Genomic DNA, 10,215 nt, shown 5'->3' with positions numbered 1-10,215 from the left:
TACATTCGAGCTGATCTTCAAGAGTAGAAATCCCATACTCTTTATTCCTACCTCTCTATGTGTCTTAGAACTCCTTCTAACGACCTATGCATTCTGTTATCATTTCCAATTGGACGATCCATTAAGCCAGCTGAGCTGGCAGAGGATTATAAATATAAATGGATCAATTTATTTTTACTGGAGATTGGGAATAGATGGACTTTCCTTAGGACCTATTTGACTGACGGGATTTATCACCACTTTAGCTACTTTAGTAGCTCGGCCAGTTACTCGGAATTCCCGATTATTCTATTTCTTAGCAATGTACAGTGGTCAAATAGGATCATTTTCTTCTCGAGACCTTTTACTTTTTTTCATCATGTGGGAGTTAGAATGAATTCCCGTTTGTTTATCTACTTCTATCCGTGTGGGGTGGAAAGAAACGTCTTTATTCAGCTACAAAGTTTCTTTTTTACACTGCTGGAGGTTTTTTTTTTCTCTTAATAGGAGTTTTGGGTATCGGTTTATATGGTTTGGTTCCAATGAACCAACATTCCATTTTGAAACATTAGCTAATCAATCGTATCCCGTGACACTGGAAATCATATTATATATTGGATTTATTATTGCTTTTGCTGTCAAATCACCGATTATACCCCCAACCATACATGGTTACCAGACCCCCACGGAGAGGCGCATTACAGTACTTGTATGCTTCTAGCCGGAATCTTATTAAAAATGGGATGGGAGCGTATGGGAGAGCTCGGATCCAATTACGTAAGGTTAAGGTGTGGATTCAGTTGATCAAGCAGAGAAAGCAAGGGCATAACCACTAGTAGAGGTAAAGGTAGCAGCACCTCGTACAGGATTCCTCCTTGTTCAAAGGCTACCATCAGCATAGGGTTCTTCGGCACCATAGGCGGGGGCTTCATCAGATCGATACAAAGACCCAATAGGCTTAGGATGTACCCCTTCCTTCTCCCAGTTACTGCCTATAACGAGTTAGTTACCGGACCATAAGCATGCGATAGGTTTGGTTTTCTATAGATTCAGTACCCCTTTCATTGGGTAGCCTCTTTTCCCGACTAGGAAAGAGAACTTTCTGGCAGCAGGATCCACTCGAATCAGTCCTCCAGTATCTCCAGTTTCGGGATAAGATAGGCTTCTTTCCCCACCCGAGGAGTTGACTTTTCGACCGATAGGGGAACGGCAGTATATTCGACCATTGATCGGAGGGAATGAAAGGAATGCACCAGCTTACGCCTATCCTCTTCTGATAGAAAATAGCACTTATTCTCCCGAGTCTAAAAGATGCGGAAAGAAGAGTTATTTATCAACCGCCCGGGATCACCCTATTTAAAAGAGTTGAAAAGACTTTGAAGTGCTTGTTCTTCTTTTAATTGAAGTAGAAGGGATGTATATCGTAATGTATATTTCTTGGCTCGAATCCTCTTTCATGGGGCATCCAGAAAGAAGGCAAGTCGAACAACCAAATGATTTAGGAGTTCATACCCGGAAATCTCCGATCTACGAATCGATAAAAGCCGGAAACTCAACCTAGCTTAAAAAAGACTATGCCGCCAATCGTAGATCTAACGGCTATGTCCGGATCTAACTCTCTCTCTTTTATTAGTTCGGGATCTTTAAATGTATGTCGTAAGTAATGTTCGAAATCGGAGGAGTTTTCATCTTTAAAACTTCCTTAAAGGTGCGAAGCGAAAGCCTTTTAACCATAGTTTTAATTTCATCTATATCTATGGGATTCGCAGTTAATCATTCCATTCCCTAGCACTGGGTTCAGATTGATTGATGCCTTAGTCCACTTAATTTAATGCTAATAAGTCATTAAGCTTAAATCAATGGTATGGCATTTATAGCTCGCTCTGTCAGTCTTTTTTCTTGGATGTACGATTCTATTTAGTATGGGGATATCGTTATAGGGGATTCATCAGTCTTCACTGCCTTGGCTGTAGAGCAATCACTCATAAGCGGCAGTTGTCGATTCGGCATGGAAACAGACTGAAAGCACAACCATCCATCTCAATCCAATTGCTATTCTTGCTAAAGGATCCCGTAGACTGCTTTCTTAGTTATCAAAGCAGCTTTCTCTTTCTGGCTGCTAGATGTCTAAACAGGAGGGGGTTTATGAACGTTACATAGACACAGCACTAGATGCGCATGAGGGAATGAATTGCACACACGAATCCAACTACTAGCTCCGTTCTTGGATAAAAAGATGAAAGTTATCCCAGTAGGAATAGTCATATTACAGATATATCCCAGATCTGCTCTCATCCAGCAAGCTTTCTAACACTTGCTAGCGCTAACCTCTCTACAGTAAACAAGTCAATAGACTTGCCTTCTCAGATGCGGAGATTCGTATTGGATTCCGCTTTCACTAATAGACAGATGGGATACTGAATAAACTCTTTTCACTCTCCTTCGGGTTAAGGCTAAGGCACCTCTTCTCAATTCCAAAGGAAAGATTTGCAGTGGAGGAAGTCTTTGGGAACTTGGGGAAGGGGAAAATACCGAAATTGACAGTGATATGATTATGATAGAGTTCTATTTGTCTTGGACTACACGGTTTCAAAACCAAATCGTAGACGTAGATTGCCGTATTTTTTAGTTGAAAGAGGAAAAAAAAGAACTTATTTTGAAAGCAGTGACCTGGGGACAGAGGGTAGGTCCTAAATAAATTATTATGTTATTTTTTTACCGGGGACTAATGTTGCTGGGCACTTATCCGCTGGAGTGAAGATTTGAGTTGAAGACTCGCCCCATGGGCTTGCGGAAACTGAGCTTAAAAGTAAGAAATCCACGAAAGAGATTTGGCTTAACCCAAGTATGAATGAAGTACGAACGTCGGCCAATAGCCGCAAAGCTTGTCATTGAAGACTTTTCCCAGTCGAATATAGTTATAGTTAGAGTAGAAGAAGCCGGCGAAAGGGAGTCGAGTAGGAGTGGATGGCCTCTTATAACTATAATAGGAATACGGCACCAGTCTTTCTTTCTATTATATCTTATAGAAGAGAAATAAGCTCTTTCCTCTATCAGAAAAAGCGGGCGAGCACTTTCTTCTTTCGTTCGCTTCTAGGCCCCTCTTCTCTTGGCCAAGAAAGCACCTTTCGAAAGCTACCGGCCTACTCAAATAGGAAGAGTGATGGTGCTACTAGAAGGTTCCACCTGTAATCAAGGATATTGGCCGGTCAGATAGATGTAGATCCAAGTTCGTAGATTTTTCTCTGCTATCCTTTTGTTTAGGGTATCTTAGGTAGGCTACCTGATCACTCTCTCAGTAGTGAGTCCCCCTATGGCTCAGAGGAAAGTGAGAGCTTTTTAATATGTCAAAAATGCTAGAACGAAGTGGCCAAAATGAGCCAAATAGGTAGAACCGTTCGGATGATGTAGTTGGGAGAGTGGTCCAAGTCCGTTGCGTAAATAAAGAAGAGTTAGAGATGCTGCTCTTAGCAAACAAGACCTACCCGGTAAGAAGGTCACATCGTTCCAAAGAACACTTCGTAACTTTGCTTTTTGATCTAGTAGTAATGGGTTGGGTGGCTTAACCTCGTTCTGGAGGAAGAAGAAGGGGGCAATGCATTGAGATGAACCTTTTCGCTTTCTTTTTCTGTAGACTAAGAACCCTTATCAGTAGATCAATCGAGATAAGATGGGGGTCATGGTTTCATGGTGGCACACCCGAAAGTTCAAAATTTCTCAACAAAAGGGAAATGAATCAATAGAAAAGAGCTCGAGCTCTGTAAGTGGAATATTTTTCATTAAGAAAGGGAAATCCAATTCGCGCCAACCAAAAAGAAAGGGGCCTACTTTGGCAGTAGTATTGGGTGAATCAACAACCGGTCTTTGACCAGACACAACTCTATTCGAAAACAAAATGATTAACTCACTAAAAAAGGCTACTTCACCTCCTAGCCCGATCAGTCCATTCATATAAATCCATATGGGCTCCAGTGCAATGTTGAACAGGAAAAAGGTTCCAGGCTTCGGATGAGCAGGCGAAAGCAATCTCGGTCAACGGAGTCGCGAGTCATTCCCGTGGATGATACAAAGATTTAGCAGCTAGAGGAGGAGAAACGAATGATGTCCCGGCCTGGGCACCTATCAGCCAACTATTCCCTCTCTTCTGCTCAGAGACCTTGAAGTGGAGCGTGGATTCGACCTTCTGTTCCTCTCATCGCCCTTCCCTGTCGGATCGACTAGATGGGTCGACCCCAGAGAAGGGTTGATAGGATCCCCTAAGTTTGGTTTGTGGGTGGTAGTCTTACTGGATTGGTACCTCATTGAGCTGCGGTAAGTTAATCTCCACGGTTTGCCCTGTAGTTATGGCCCCTAAAGCGCTGCTAGCTAGTCAAAGGTAATTAGGGCGCTTTCAACGTTTTATTTACACCTGGAATCTATTGGCCCATATCGATACCGAAATGAAGGGCGGGACGGCGAGAGGAGGTTGTTTCTACCGGGCGAGATGTTAGTGGAAAAGAATAGGGTTCAGAGGAGAGGTTTTCAATCGATTCTGTTTCATGACTCTCTGTCTCATTCTGCTTCCACCACTAGTTAGAAATAGACTAGAGCATTCCCTGGAACAGGCCTACGAGAGATGCCACGAACAACCCTGAATTCACTTATCACTCTATGTGATATCCGCTCACTTTGAACTTGAGAAAGAACTTGCCTCTCACTCTAGGAAGAAAAGCCTTGCACCTTGCGCTGAGAAAGCCAAAGCAGCGGATCTTGATTGAGGAAAGGGCTCTTGTATAGCCGGACTCCTGTCATTGTACTTGCCTTTGCTTTGTTGACAGAGAAACACATTCCCCTCACTATACCCAACCTCCTTTGATGGGAGACCTCCATTTATCCCAGCATCCGTAGATGGTGCGGATGAACTAGCTCTGGCAGATGAGCCATATCTGGATCTTGCTTCAACAAGGTTGCAACAATCTCTTTCTATAGCCTTCCTTAGGTTTAGGTCTTGCATTGGGATCGTCCAGTAAAGCCAGAAGGATTTAGAGGTGCTTACCCTTCTGAGTCAAAGGTAGTTGAGTTGGAGTGAACCCTCTTATTAATGATGGAATAGACTTGTCTTAGATATGTGTAAAAAATACAATCCCACCGCCTAGCATTAGGCATTCAATCTCGTTCTCTATAGTAGAGCATAAACCTTTTCGTGTTGACATTTCCACTACTTTTATTCTCCCATCACGAGGAAGACTTTTACTTGACTCTGCTTTATTCGGGATCTATATCTATAGCCCGCCGTGTAACTCTCTAGCTACGTTCTCGGTAGCAAGCAGCACTCCCTAGTATCGGACCACCAGTAATAGTGTACATAGGCATGCCTACTACGAGTTAATAGACTCAAGAGAGTGCGCCCGAAGCATTTTTTTTTCTCAAGGTTCAAGCGGTCTGTGGTCTGTCTTTTCTATTTCTGCAAATGCTCCGATAGAGACGACCCCTTTTTTTTTTGCTAATTCCTCACGTACAGCATATCTACAGGAATGGATTCTTTCACCAAGCCAAGTGGGATGAAAGTTAAGAAGAAGGTAAACTTCTCGATCCTAGCTTCTTCCATCGCTTTTTCGGACAGCAACTTTCTAGCTTCCTCCGCTCCACTAAGAGTATCAGTTACTCGAGAAAGACTGAATCTTATTCAAGTGAAGAAGACCGGGAACCCCTCTACGCGAATGTCTAGTCCTTCTTCCTCTCCTTTTCGATTTCAATACTGGACCTCGTAAATGGTCCTTTATAAAAGATAAAGGCATTTTCTGACATCTCGTGAGTGATTAGCGGAGCATTGAGTTCCTTTTTAAAATCTGTATGCTTTTCTTCAACCCCCAAAACAGAAAAGAAAAAGAAGGGAGAGGTACGGTACGTTCGTTGCTTAGAATGAAACTTCGTCAACAGCAACTCATCCCTTTGCTCAAATCACCACCATCACCCAACCCACTTCGTTAACCGATGCACCTTCTCCATCTGGTCTACCTGGGAGTCGGATACTTCCTTAGCTACTTAGTCTGCTTTTCCACGCTACACTTTCTCCCCTGCCTGCCCTATCAGCCTGGGATCTAAGCGTAGAATCTAAGAGAGAATCAAGGGGATATCAGACTCATCTCTTTCTCCCAAAATATAGAGTATCTAGGGACAACTCCAAGCTTGATAGCTGCCATAGCTTTGGGTTCAACGGATCGAATGATAGGTCAAAAGATAGATCCTACATTTCGTAGGAAAGATAGCTTCATTCCTTCTCAGACCAGACTCTTGACTTGCTAGGTGCTAATGGATCACCCTTCTTGGCCCGGCATTCTTCTATGTTATAGTACCAGGTCATGGTGATATGCTTGATCGTTGAGCATCTTCGAACTCCGTCTTTGTCGATCGTCTTGTCCCCTCTCCTTCTTAGGTCTGGCAAGGCAAAGAGCTTCCTCGAGGGGTTGGGTTCCTCTTCCTTTTTGAGTCGAATACGTTCTCTTAGCCAAGTAGCCTTCACTCATAAACTCCGGTTTATGGCAAAACCCTTCTCCATGCTCCCTCTTTTTGGCTCCCTTCGGTACGTCATGTCCTTGAGCCAACAGGAACAGCACGGGCTAGAAATGACATTGACCAAAAACCAATCTTGGCTCTCTTTCTTCTATTCCATCTCCTTGGACAGACCTCTGGACTCGCTTTTTCCCTTCAAGGACGGTCGATTTGTGCCTTAGACCAACCTTTTTAAATTAAAGAAGCCACCACGGCCAGGATGTTGGCGGTACTCTCCAATTACCTCATTACAAGAGATCTTCCCTACGGTGGGGTGATCGAAAAGAAAAATCCCAAGTACAGTTCTGAACTTGATTCGGCCAATATGCTCGCAAGGCAGTTGGGATTTACCCGAGCTATCATTTTTCTCCCCTTCCTTTTACAATCCATCGGCCTCGAATCACCGACAAGGCGGAAGCCAGGAAATTGTATAAAGCTTTTGACCAGCGAAAGAGCGGCTTCGACATTGACATTGAAGCGCCCACAGCTTCTTCTTTCTTTCATCTTTCCACTAGGAGCGGATTAGGATGCAACTTCTCTTTTTTATTCTTTGACCAGTGCAGTGGAAATTGAGTGATTCCCCGGTTTTCTCTCTCAATTCCTTTTTCATCACTAGATTTTTATACAAGAATGAAATTGAAGCGCGGAATCGACTACCTTTTTCTCTTTCTTCTATTATGAAATTCGAAATTCAATATGATAATATTCAATAGTCTACTTCGTACCCTCTAATTGCATTGAAAAATCCCGAGAAAATGCAATATTTGTTTATTTAGACTCTAGCTATAGAGGAATAATGTTTTGTTCTTTCTTTCTGAAATATTGATTTTTCTTTTGCCCCCTACAATATCCCTTTATTTTATCGAGCTAGCCTTTTAGTATGATTACCAGGAGTGAAAGAAAGCTACGAAAACTCTGAAGTGTTGGAGAAGACCATGTTACTACCCGTAAAAACACGAGTACCTGTTGCAAATGAATCAACCCCGCTTGTTTTTTCTGTTGATAGGTTAGATTCTCGGTTGAACGTTAGGAAACCCTACCAAAAATGGAGTCTTTCCCCTATATCCCAGTGCCTCGACTAGTGCTTTTCCTAAGTGGTGGATATTTTTTTTAGGCTTTTAGTCATATGTATTCCCCTCTTTGAGTGTGCTAGTAATAAGCTGGGAAAGTAAAATCCATCAAGGCGAGGAAAAACTAGTTTGAAAGTAGTCCTCCTTGAAGTTCCTTTTAATTGAATGTGGTAAGGATAAATAGAAATGCAATCTCTGAATCTCTTACATCCCGCCTAGTACCTTTTTGAATCGAGGGGGCGAAAGCAACATATCAAGTAGGAGTTCTGGATTGAGGTCCAGTTGGTTGGATAAAGGTTGGAGTTCTAAGGGCATCATCTCGAAAAATTGCCTTTCCTGGAGTTTCTTTTTCAGTTTTTTCTTTCTTCTTTTCTTCTATATCTGCTTTCTCTCCGCTCCGGGCAAGTCCTAAGCTTTGCCTTTCCCTTCCTTCCCCCCGTCTCCTTACCGCCCTACTCGCAACTTGATTTTGACCATATCCCGTTCGGGGCTCTCTGGTCTAAATGCTCGAAATGAGCGATATTCACTCGGAACCTAGAGATTCAAACAGGCACAGGTCAACCAAAAGCATATTGCCGAGCTAAGGGATTTCTTGCTATTGTCCCCCCTACTGAGCCGTGGGGTCTTGCTTGGCTATGCCTCGGGAATTGGGCCTCTGGTTTTTGGTAGTACAGGGAAGAGGTGAAACCCAGTTTCTGGGGGGCAACTATGGGAACGAGACTAAGTCCTCTCGAATGAAACCTGGCTTCGACCCGAAGCGATAGGTTTGGTCTACCACAGTAATGAAACCAGCGATGTTTCTGATGCTACTATCGATACTTCCTTCATTGCCCATGTTCGTTACATTGCGTGGGCGATGTTTTCACAGCCAGCAGGGCAACACTAACGAAAAATCGATCTAAACTGGGGAAGTGTTTTCGCTCTCAAGCGCCCTAGTCGAACCAGATACGCCGATCCACGCCAGTGGCGAGCTAAGCGAGTGGAAAGCCTACCCATACCAGTATAGCTGCTTGGGCTTCCATCCCGGGATTGACTTCGTTCACCTACCGACACGAACAGCCGGGCTTCCCTTCCCGCCGAGAACTTGATTTCCAGTTTTCCTAGGCCTACATCCCTTAGTCCACGGATTAGCAAAGCTTGTCCGAAAGATGACTTCCCTTTGATCTGCTCATAGACGCAACAGCTGGGCATGAGATGTTCTCATTCATGGATGAGTATTAGGCTATAACCAAATCAAGATGAACCCTGTGGATGCGGAAAAGACTGCCTTCTGAACTCCGAAAGGTAACAACTATTACACAGTGATGCCTTTTGGTTTAAAGAATGCTGGTGCTACTTATCAACGTGCTATGACTGCTATTTTTCATGATATGATGCATGAGGAATTGGAGGATTACGTTGATGACATAGTAGTGAAATCCAAGCAAAAGAAAGATCATGTGGAAGTGCTTCGTCGAGTCCTACAGAGATGCAGAGAATACAAGCTGAAGATGAGAACCCGATGAAGTGCGCCTTCGGAGTAACATATGGGAAATTTCTTGGTTATTTGGTGAATCGACAAGGCATGAATGTAGACCCAGCTAAAGCAAAAGCGGTGCTCGATATGCCAGAGCGCGAAAAAGTTGAAGTCATTTTTAGGAAAAGCTTCCTACTTGAGAAGGTTCTTACCAGGGTTAGCAGCCTTATCGGCCCCTCTTATGGAATTGCTAAAGAAAAAGGTGGAGTACAAATGGGAAGAGGTCCATCGACAAGCCTTTGCGAAAATCAAGGAGACCTTAGCGAACGCCCCAGTGATGATGGCTCCAATAGCAGGTAAGGAACTTAAGCTATATCTTGCTTTCAATGATAATGCTATCGGAATAGTGCTAGCACAGGATGATCAAAATGGTCAAGAAAAGCCAATCTATTATGCTAGTCGAATTCTCAAAGAAGCTGAAGCTAGATACACTAAAGCAGAGAAAAATTGTTTAGCGCAACTATATTATTTATATGCAGCCCAAAAGTTAAGACATTATATGCTGGCGCACAAGATAAAGTTGGTTGTGGGGGCTAATCCGATAAGGTACTTGCTGTCAAGGCCAGCCCTATCGGGAAGGACAGCGCGATGGTTGTTACAGCTGTCAGAATTTGACATAGAATGTGTGTCACTCCCAAAGCGATAAAGGGTCAAGTTTTTGCAGATCTACTGGCCCATCAAAAGACTCTATCGAGCTTTCTGAAGAAATTCCTGGTGAGATAGAACAGATTGCAACAGTAGAAGATGGGCAATGGACCTTATACTTTTATGAATCATCCACAGCCAAGGAAGAAGGTGGTGTAGGAATAGTTTTGAAATCACCAAAAGGAGAGTCAACATCTTTATTGTTTCAATTTGAGTTTCCATGCTCTAATAACAGTTCAGAATATGAGGCCTTAGCGATAGGGTTGTCTATCGCTAAAGAAATGAAGATCAATAAGTTAAAAGTGGTTGGTGATTCAAATTTGGTGGTTCGACAGACAGATGGGACATTCGCACTGAAGGAGATTTCCCTAGCACCTTATCAGTCCCTTGTGCAGAAGCTGTGTGATGAAATTGATGTGGAATTAACCCATGTCAACAGGTTTACCAATCGACATGCTGATTCTTTGGCCACTC

The sequence above is a fragment of the Durio zibethinus genome, unplaced genomic scaffold (assembly GCF_047325235.1).
Source record: "Durio zibethinus cultivar Kanyao isolate XHJ-2024 unplaced genomic scaffold, ASM4732523v1 HiC_scaffold_30, whole genome shotgun sequence".
Lineage (NCBI taxonomy): Eukaryota > Viridiplantae > Streptophyta > Magnoliopsida > Malvales > Malvaceae > Durio > Durio zibethinus.
This window is presented reverse-complemented; position numbering follows the sequence as displayed.